This window comes from Haliotis rubra, unplaced genomic scaffold, assembly GCF_003918875.1.
Source record: "Haliotis rubra isolate DU_JTF1 unplaced genomic scaffold, ASM391887v1 Scf1305, whole genome shotgun sequence".
NCBI lineage: Eukaryota > Metazoa > Mollusca > Gastropoda > Lepetellida > Haliotidae > Haliotis > Haliotis rubra.
In genome coordinates, this window is record NW_025765232.1 from 29,787 (window position 1) to 42,262 (window position 12,476).

Consider the following 12,476-nt stretch of genomic DNA (forward strand, 5'->3'; position numbering starts at 1 on the left):
TTCTGTCTCTACACAAACCTTCTCGTTCGCTCCGTTCACAAGATAAGAGTCTTCTACTTGTCCCTAGAACAGTGCAGTATGGAAACAGATCCTTTGCCTATGCCGCACCAGTGGCCTGGAACAAACTTCCACAGAATCTCAGGGACTGTACTGACTTTGTCACATTCAAACCCCAGTTAAAAACACATTTGTTCAGGACAGCCTTTTCAACTATAATTGCGTAATTTTTTACATTCTATATGCGCTTTGAGCATGGACTTCATGGATACCAGCGCATTACAGATGTGTTATGATGATGATGATGATGTATATTAAGCAGTGAGACCATTGTATAAGGCAATAGGATGCACGGTATTTACACAGTGAAATATATGGTATCCCTCACATGTTTGTTGGGGTTTGACATGATAAATGTAGCAGTGATGGTACTGCCAAGTGAGATCAATTTGCTGCAATGGATACTATGTGAACGGCATTTCGGCATTCCTTAACATTCAGGTTACGTTTTTCATCTCATTTTGGAAAAGTATAATGATATTTGATTCCAAGAGAAATACCTTGAACCACAGCATGAATATTTCCATCGTATGGATAACATACGCTTGTATTATTTCGAAATACTTAGATCACCTGGACAACCAATTTGTCCCTCTGTCGCCTTGAAATTCGTGACACAAAAACATTGCTACTTTGGATGGTTGTATTCACACAATCACATAGACTAAAAGATGGAAAATGCTTTAGTTAGGTCAATCGGTGTTCTCGAACACCTCACTTTCATGTCATACGAGACTGCTAATGCATCAAAATGTCTCGTCACTCTTGATTGTATCCAACGTTTTGAATAATGTCCGAGGCCCCAAAATCAAATATGACTTTGGCAATATTTCAACCATATCGTGACTAAGACAGGTTACATTTAAACAATTTATGATGTTATAATATAAAATGTCTGCGAAGGACAGTAAAACGACGAGAATATCACAGTCAAAGATTTATAACTAGCATTTAAATTAAAATTTACTATTTAGGACATTACAAAATTAAGGTTTAAATCACCAGCAACTGGGAAGGTAGATCACCACACTAGAGACCATGGGAACTTACGTTACTTTTGCTTCCTGCATGGACGCAAGCTAGATCAAAATCGAATAAAACACAGTCTATATACAGGATCCTGTTATTATGTTCGGCACGACCTCCCATACCTTAACATGTAGAAATGATGATGTTATGTAATATGTTATACAAGGTAAGCTACAATGCTTTCGGTGCCACAGTTGTGGCATTTATATTGTACAGACAAGCTTCACAGTTGACTGTTGTACCACAAAGACCATTTTCCACTGGATTCGGAAGAAGAATGTATTTGTCACCGTGCTTCGAATATTTGTTCATCCTACGTTTAACATGTTCGCTCTTTGCTTTGGCAACGAATTCAGCTTTTCCTCACAAGCAGCCATTTGGCATAAAGATGTGTGAGCTGTTATGTCGACACATCGGTGGATGTTCAGTTTATACATTTGCATCATCCCAACTTCAATGTCAATTGATGGATAACAGCACCGACGCGGAAACGCATGTACATGGAGTCGTTGTCAACACAATGGTACGTGTGTGTTTAGTCATGTCTTTTACTGAGTCTGAAAGCTGATACAGATTCTTTCAATCAAGAAATAACTCTTTGTTGAAGCAAACAATATATTTCAGTGGGAAGGAACTATGTCACACATTGTATTGTAATTTACTTTTGTTCACTTGAAATGTGACCTGTCATTTATATTACTCCAATATACCAGGTGGAATTCCTCGGCTGTTAGATAGATAGATAGTTATACTTAAGATTTAGATAGATGTTTGTATATGTGCGTGAGATAGAGAGACCATTTATATTTTAATGATAGGTGTGTTTTGGACTCTCTTAAACTATCTGTTGTACTTAATGCTTCTCTCGTTTGGGGTAGTTGCAGGGGGTATGGAATAGTCAAGCAAACGATAACTGCATTCATAATGTTACATGGATGTTTTTATTCCTGTTTATCTTGCTGTAGTCTTGATTCATCATTCTATTTATTTCATTTACAAGCACAACGAGGCACCTCAGTGTCGCTGGAAGTTGAGACTTGTACGTATTAAGGCGGAGATACGATGCATTGAACCAATGTGTAAGTAACAGAAATGCTTGCAAAACGTTCCATAGGTGCAATATATTCTAAACAAGAGACGTGCGAACTAGCGACATAATACCCTTGCTTATGTTATTCTGGCCTCCATGGGTAGCCACGGTTTCAATGTAGTTGATAATGGACATAAGATCTTCATCTGACATGCTACTGAAACAGGTACAACAATTGTACTTGGTTAGACAGCAGCAGCAGCCTTCAGGCGATATCACTGTGGCATGTCTGTGATCGAGTCTGGACCAGACAAACCATTAGGTAATAGTGTCAACAACGCTTTATGTAAAGGTATTGCAAGCCGTTTCCAAGGACAGTTGAGGTTATTATCTATATAAACAAATTCAGTAGTTGATGAATACATTCATTAGTAGATGAACACATTTAATAGTTGATGAATACATTCAATAGATGATGAATACATTCAATAGTTGATGAATTCATTCAGTAGATGATGAACACATTCAATAGTCGATCAATGCATTCATAGTTGATGAATACATTCAATAGATGATGAATACATTCAATAGTTGATGAATACATTCAATAGTTGATTAACACATTCAATAGATGATGAATACATTCAATAGTTGATGAATACATTTAATAGTGGATGAACACATTCAATAGATGATGAATACATTCAATAGATGATGAACACATCCAATAGTTGATGAACACATTCAATAGATGATGAATACATTCAATAGTTGATTAACACATTCAATAGTTGATGAATACATTTAATAGATTATGAATACATACAATAGATGATGAATACATTCAATAGATGATGAACACATTCAATAGTCGATTAATGCATTCAATAGTTGATGAATACATTCAATAGTTGATGAATACATTCAATAGTTGATGAATACATTTAATAGTTGATGAATACATTCAATAGCTGATGAACACATTCAATAGATGATGAATACATTCAATAGTTGATTAACACATTCAATAGTTGATGAATACATTTAATAGATTATGAATACATACAATAGATGATGAATACATTCAATAGATGATGAACACATTCAATAGTCGATTAATGCATTCAATAGTTGATTAATACATTCAATAGTTGATGAATACATTCAATAGTTGATGAATACATTCAATAGTTGATGAATACATTCAATAGTTGATGAATACATTCAATAGTTGATGAACACATTCAATAGTTGATGAACACATCAGTCAACACATTCATTCAATAGTTGATAAACACATCCTCTGATGTAGAGTAGCTCCAGATGAGAGCACATTAGCCCTACAATTAAGCATCATTAAGTAGCTCCAGATGAGAGCTATTATTAAATTACATCATTCTACATCCTGAGCTCCGAGTTCTCTCACATAAACATATATCATATCACGGATCTCAGAATTATTGAACTTCTCAAAAACTATACACGTCAGTACTTTCCATTTTCAGCCATTGAACTCACAACTGAAGAAACTCCTGGGATGACATCGCTTCAGCGAATTTTAGTAGCATCCTACGGTGATGAAAGGGAAACTGCTCTCTACCAGGTCTTCACCCAAACAAACACCATCACGAAGTATCAGTTCTTCAGTTCAAAATCGATATCTACCCTAGCTTACATCTCAGCATCCAGGAAAATACTAGTAGGCCTCATGAAGGCAAATAAAATACTCACTGTGCCGTTAGATGCCACGGGGCAGTCTACTCTAGCTTATAACATCCGTGCGCGATCTATAGCCGCAGATGAAAATAAACAGTATTTGTTCATTGCCTCAACATACAGACGATGTACAACAGTCAGGGTGACAATAGATGGCAGTCGACGAAGATCCATCAAAGAAATAGGACGTAGCCCAGTGCTGTGTGGACATATTGCCCTAGATCGTAGATATGACAGGGTGTATGCTTGTTACGGGAGAAGGATTGTTTCATTCGCATACGATGGTTCAGACTATAAACTAGTCATCAGGCTGGACAAAATAAGTGGTGCCTTGGCTTTGGACATGGTCGGCAATGAGATCTACTATAACAATAAATTTACAATTGTAAGGCAGTCACTTGAAAATGAAGATCGGAGAACCGTTACTACTCTACATGCACCCCCGTTGAATATAGTGTACCATAATAATACCATCTATGTTAGCTCAGTGATGCCCAGTAGCTACATATCTGTTTTCAAACTATCCCAAGAGGGGTCTGAGAAGCAAATACACGTTGCATATAATTCTTTCCCAGGTATGCTGATGTGTGCGATTCCATAACAAGGGGGAAGTGGGGTAGCCTAGTGGTAAAAACTTCGCTTCTCACGTCGAAGATCCGGGTTTGATTCCCCAAATTGTGTTCTTGTGTGTGTTTCTGTCAGGCGTGCCGCTTGACCTATAACGGTAAATGCTTTAATGTAAATATTCTGACCTCATCCACGAAATGTTTTGTTTAAAGGTTGAATGCCACAGACAATATATAGCATGTAGCTACTTTGGCTGGCTTGAACTGCCAGACTGCGAGGATTGGAAACGCTTTACGGTAGTGTAAGGTGAGGTGGTAAACAATAAACAAGCACATGATTGTCACTTACCGTACACCATGTTAGTTTAATGCTCAGCGGAAACCCGGGGTGACTGCAGGTGTCAGGTGTCAGAACACCTGTAAAATCAAAGATCAGAATGGGATTCGAACCAACAATTATAGGATCCAGACAGGAGACAAATGTAAGTGAATTCACCTGTAGGGCTGTGCCCCAAGTTTCGTATTGCGATATTTTGCGATGCACTCTTCTGTATTGCGATACGTATTGCAATATATTGCGAAAGAACAGTTATTTTGATCTGTACACTTGGTAATATTCTTTTACCTTCAAATTGAATCACAGTATATGTGAGTAACCATTGTGCATTGTATAGCTTCTTTCAAAGTGAAAAAAGGAAAATCCAGAACATGCTTCTGTTTATATTTCTATTTTAAAACAGCAGGGATCGACACTCACTAAAAACATTAACTGGCCCTTCGGGCTAGTGGATTTTGTATGTCACTAGTCCTTTCCAACAATTACTAGCCCTACACTTTACTATAAAAAAAAATTCAACAAGTCTTTCTTTTAATGTAACCGCTGTCCAAAGGAAGGTTAACGCAGATAAATGTATGATTTCATATTTCATATATATGACACATTCAACTGAAACTAGCTTACACCATGTCCTCCATCGACCCACCCATACTATTTATATACTTTAAGTTCTTTAAACAGCAAAGATGTTGCATTTCAAATAATTTAAAGAGTTAAAGAATTTACTGTACACATCTGTATTACTCAAGATATGTAATTGAAGTCACAATCATGTGACATGATCTTGAAGTGCACATTCTAATCAAAACGATGATTTATGCACCTTTGTCTGTGAATAAAAGTATTATTAACATTACCTATTTCATGAATGACGTCTGGTACACATTCACATAAAGAAATGATTTAACAAAACACTCGCGATGGGCAAAAGTCACTCTGTATCAGGTAAAATACACTTTCTTTAGACTGAGTAGAATAATGAAAAAAAAAACGAAACATGAGAAACATAACCTTATAATAAGATCAGCTCGTGAAGCATTATTGCTATGTCATACACCATTTTTTTGATAGGTCTAATTCAACTATTACATGAATACAAAAGGTATGTTTATCATATGATTCAAATAATACAACTTCAACTTAAATAAATTTATTTCTAATAGTAATACAAATTTACACACTTAAAATGTCCATATAAACCACGAAGGAGACGTAAACTCCCGCTATTTTAATCCATTTGTAAGTTGCCATAATATCCTCTTACCTATTTCTTTTATATTTTCATTTTTACGTAATCAGAATATTATTAGATAAAGAATAATATGTATAGTCGCCTACTTCCCGATAACCGTGGCTTTTCACCCGGTAAAATGACACAACATTGGGAAATCGCTCCGTTTTCGAAGATCCGTATGAACAACACTCTAGAAGATGCATTGATGGCGGGTATTGTTCCAAAGCTCTAATCATCAACAATATCACAATAACCTTGCCAGGAGTATTTTCGCAGTTGTAAGAAGCGATTTTATTGGACAAAGATTGGTTTCTAATTTTCGCCACAGTCTGCTATAAGGTTCGTGACTGGTATAAATCATGCTCGTAACCCAATCATATTACAGCAATGGATACCGTACAGATAAACGAACAAACTTTAAGACAAAGTTTTGGGTACAATCATGCTATTCTGAACGTGTTTAAGCCACCTGTGACAATGATTCATTTATGCAAAATTACTGTTTTCTCATTAAACATCGTGTCCGAGCATGAAGATCAAGGTGACGAAAGCCGAGATGTCACTTGACTTACATAACATGATCACACGAAAAGATGGAAATAGTAACTTAGATGTACGTTTGACCACGTTTATGAAAACTGTTGATTTTATTCATAAGTTTATTCAGTTTTAATGATTTCTTCGAAAAGTCCATACTTGGCGCTTTGACAAGTTTTAAGTGGACCCGTTGCCAATCACTTTGAAAGACTTCCGCCCAATCCCCACCACCACCCATATTACCTGAATATACATATATATCTTTTTCCTCATCATTAACATGTAGGGGGTATACGGGCGGAAGTCTTATGTGCGGCGTTGAATGGGTTAAAATTGAACAAATGGTAAGGTAGCGACTGCATTGGAAATACATCGGAATTCCGGGTAATAGAAGTGGTTCCGAGCTGCCTCTGGAAATCACAAGAGGCAAATGAATGGACGGAGTGGTTAGGCTTCAAGATATTGTCCTTCTGTACCTGGACGACATGGATTGGTGACGGTAATTTCACACTGAATAGTCTTGTCCATCTAGAGTATAGTTTACAGCGGCAACAGGCAAACTTTGGTGTCTTCTCTTCACACGCATTCTGAGGTATAACTTTCTGTTAACGGCATTCTCAAGTAAACGAAATAACTGTAAAATACTGCCATGTCTACAAGTTGATAGGTCTTGGAAGAGGTATCAAACTTGGGGTCAAGTTTTATAAAGTGAGTAAGACTGGTTTTACGCCGCTTTGGCAATATCAAGGCGGGGGACAAAAGCAATGGGCTTCGCACATTGTACCCATATGGGGAACTGAACCCGGGTGAACCATTTAGCTACCCTACCGTCAGGGTGATAAAAGCAGCGGGTATTCTTTGAGGAAATATATCAGTGAATCAAGTTAAAATTGTCATTTTCCGATAAGTATACTCTGCCGAAACATATTACATTGGACGTAAAGGGCAAACGAGAGACGAATGGCAGGTGTTCTCAAAAGCAGTATGTCCTGCGTTGCTGGTAGCTCTCACCCCACACAATATTTCCTGTAAATGTAAGTGGTCACGACTCACATCTCCATGTTAAGCAATAGAAAACATGGCGCATCAGGTTTACCAGTCATTTAGGAATTTCGATAAAGCTAATCAAACATTTTTCATTTCCTCATTAACATGCAACGATACTAACGATACAATGATACTACCCTGTCAATATACCCACACAGTCAGTGAGACTACCTTGTCAATATACCCACACAGTCAGTGAGACTACCTTGTCAATATACCAAGACAGTCAGTGATACTACCTTGTCAATATACCAACACAGTCTATCATACTACCTTGTCAATATACCTACACAGTCAGTGATCACCCAAGTAGGTATCAGTTAATTACATGAAATAAAATCCTATATCGGTTACACTTACTTGGGTTGTCAGTCCAGATTTGAAGAGGTCATCATACGACGATGTCGTATTGGCCACACAAGATATACGCATGAGTACCTATTAAAAGGTGAGCATCCTCCGTTTAGTATCCCTTGTGATGAACAAATCACGATCAAGCATGTCTTGCTTGACTGTGTTGAGTACTCCATCACAAGGGATATCTATTTCAAATCCCGAACTATGAAGGATCTTTTTACTAATATAAGTCCTCAGTTAATTATTGCTTTTTTAAAAGAATTAAATTTGTTAACAGATTTGTAAATAGCTAAATATTTTATGATTGGAAGTTTGAATTAGTAACTGAGATTGTTAGTGGCTGTATCCTCGAGGGGGGTTAAAGTATTGTAAAATTATTGTCCTCCTGAGAGGGTACGAAAGTCCCAAAACATTCAAAGTAAATTTCAACTTTCCGTTTTTAATCGTAGAATATGTGTACTTTTAATTTATTGCTAGATATATCTCAATTGCTAACAGCTGAGGGGATTATGTAAATCCAGCTAGGGCCCATGCAGGAAGCAAATGTACTGTAAGTCCCCATGGTCCCTAGTGTGGTGATCTACCTTCAGTTGTTGGCAATCTATAGCCTGTTTTTATATTGTATTGTCATTTATAGTTCCAATATTTTAGATTTAATTGCTAGTTTTAAATGGATATCTGTGATACACTAGTAGTTTGTCAATATACTCACACAGTCAGTGATACTACCCTGTCAATATGCCCAAACAGTCAGTGATACTACTCTGTCAATATATCCACACAGTCAGTGATACTACCATGTCAATATATCCACACAGTTTATCATACTACCTTGTCAATATACCTACACAGTCAATCATACTACCCTGTAAATATACCTACACAGTCAGTGATTCTACCCTGTCAATATACTCACACAGTCAGTGATTCTACCCTGGAAATATACCCACACAATCAGTGATACTACCCTGTCAACATACCCACACCGTCAGTGACACTACTCTTTCAATATATCCGCACAGTCAGTGATAATACCATGTCAATATATCCACAGGGTCAGTGATACTACCCTGTCAATATACCTACAGTCCACACAGTCAGTACCCTGTCAACATATACTACTACCCTGTCAATATACCCACACAGTCAGTGACATTACCCACAGGGTCAGTGATACCTGTATCCATCAATATATACCCACTATCCATATATCCACACAGTCAGTGATTCTACCCTGTCAATATACCCACACAGTCAGTGACATTCAGTGATACTATCCCGTCAATGTAGCCATACATTCAGTCATACTTCCCTGTGAATATACCCACACAGTCAGTGATACCACCCTGGCAATATACCCACTCAGTCAGTGATAATACCCTGGCAATATACCAACACAGTCAGTGATACTAGCCTGTCAATATATCCACACAGTCAGTGATACTACCCTGTCAATATACCCACACAGTCAGTGATACTACCCTGTAAACATACCTACACAGTCAATGATTCTACCCTGTCAATATACTCACACAGTCAGTGATACTACCCAGGCAATATACCTACACAGTCAGTGATACTACCCTGGCCATATATCCATACAGTCAGTGATACTAGCCTGTCAATATACCAACACAGTCTATCATACTACCTTGTCAGTATACCTACATAGTCACTGATACTACCCTGTAAATATACCCACAGTCAGTGATACTACCCTGTGAATAGACCCACACCGTCAGTGACACTACCCTGTCAATATATGCCCACGCAGTCAGTGATAATATCCCGTCAATGTACCCACACAGTCAGTGACATTACACTATCCATATACCCACACAGTCAGTGATTCTACCATGTCAATATACCTACACAGTCAGTGATACTACCCTGTAAATATACCCACAGTCAGTGATACTACCCTGTGAATAGACCCACACCGTCAGTGACACTACCCTGTCAATATACCAACACAGTCAGTGATAATATCCCGTCAATGTACCCACACAGTCAGTGACATTACACTATCCATATACCCACACAGTCAGTGATTCTACCATGTCAATATACCTACACAGTCAGTGATACTATCCCAACAATATACCCATACAGTCAGTGATACTACCCTGTGAATATACCCACACAATCAGTGATACTACCCCCGCAATATACCAACACAGTCAGTGATAGTACCTTGGCAATATATCCACACAGTCGGTGATACTAGCCTGTCAATATACCCACACAGTCAGTGATACTACCCTGTAAATATACCCACAGAGTCAGTGATACTACCCTGTCAATAGACCCACACAGTCAGTGATACTACTCTGTCCATATACCCACACAGTCAGTGATATGGCCCTATCCATATACCCACACAGTCAGTGATTCTACCCTGTCAATATACCCACACAGTCAGTGATACTATCCTGTCAATGTAGCCATACATTCAGTCAAACTACCCTTTAAATATACCCACACAGTCAGTGATACTACCCTGACAATATACTCCACACAGTCAGTGATACTACTCTGGCAATATACCCACACAGTCAGTGATACTACCCGGTCAACATACTCACACAGTGTCAATATACCCACACAGTCAGTGATACTACCCTGTAAATATACACAGTCAGTGATACTACCTTGTCAATATACCCACACAGTCAGTGATACTACCCTGTAAATATAACCCACAGTCAGTGATACTACCCTGTGAATAGACCCACACCGTCAGTGACACTACCCTGTCAATATACCCACACAGTCAGTGATAATATCCCGTCAATGTACCCACACAGTCAGTGACATTACACTATCCATATACCCACACAGTCAGTGATTCTACCCTGTCAATATACCCACACAGTCAGTGATACTATCTCGTCAATATACCCATACTACAGTCAGTGATACTACCCTGTGAATATACCCACACAGTCAGTGATACTACCCTGTCAATATACCCACACAGTCAGTGATAGTACCCTGTCAATATACCCACACAGTCAGTGATACTACCCTGTCAATATACCCACACAGTCAGTGATACTACCCTGTCAATATACCCCACAGTCAGTGTGATACTACTGTCCATATACCCACACAGTCAGTGATATGGCCCTATCCATATACCCACACAGTCAGTGATTCTACCCTGTCAATATACCCACACAGTCAGTGATACTATCCTCCCCTAGCCACACATTCAGTGATACTACTCTGGCAATATACCCACACAGTCAGTGATACTACCCTGTCAATAGCCCACACAGTCATGATACTACTCTGGCAATATACCTACACAGTCTGTGATACTACCCTGTCAATATAGCTACACAGTCACTGATACTACCCGGTCAACATACTCACACAGTGAGTGACTCTACCCTCTCTATATACCCACACAGTCAGTGATACTACCCTGTAAATATACCCACACAGACAGTGATACTACCTTGTCAATATACCCACACAGTCACTGATACTACCCTGTAAATATACCCACAGTCAGTGATACTACCCTGTGAATAGACCCACACCGTCAGTGACACTACCCTGTCAATATACCCACGCAGTCAGTGATAATATCCCGTCAATGTAGCCACACAGTCATTGACATTACACTATCCATATACCCACACAGTCAGTGATTCTACCCTGTCAATATACCCACACAGTCAGTGATACTATCTCGTCAATGTACCCATACAGTCAGTGATACTACCCTGTGAATGTACCCACACAGTCAGTGATACTACCCCCGCAATATACCAACACAGTCAGTGATAGTACCTTGGCAATATATCCACACAGTCGGTGATACTAGCCTGTCAATATACCCACACAGTCAGTGATACTACCCTGTAAATATACCCACAGAGTCAGTGATACTACCCTGTCAATAGACCCACACAGTCAGTGATACTACTCTGTCCATATACCCACACAGTCAGTGATATGGCCCTATCCATATACCCACACAGTCAGTGATTCTACCCTGTCAATATACCCACACAGTCAGTGATACTATCCTGTCAATGTAGCCATACATTCAGTCAAACTACCCTTTGAATATACCCACACAGTCAGTGATACCACCCTGACAATATACCTACACAGTCAGTGATACTACTCTGGCAATATACCTACACAGTCTGTGATACTACCCTGTCAATATAGCTACACAGTCACTGATACTACCCGGTCAACATACTCACACAGTGAGTGACTCTACCCTCTCTATATACCCACACAGTCAGTGATACTACCCTGTAAATATACCCACACAGACAGTGATACTACCTTGTCAATATACCCACACAGTCACTGATACTACCCTGTAAATATACCCACAGTCAGTGATACTACCCTGTGAATAGACCCACACCGTCAGTGACACTACCCTGTCAATATACCCACGCAGTCAGTGATAATATCCCGTCAATGTAGCCACACAGTCATTGACATTACACTATCCATATACCCACACAGTCAGTGATTCTACCCTGTCAATATACCCACACAGTCAGTGATACTATCTCGTCAATGTACCCATAC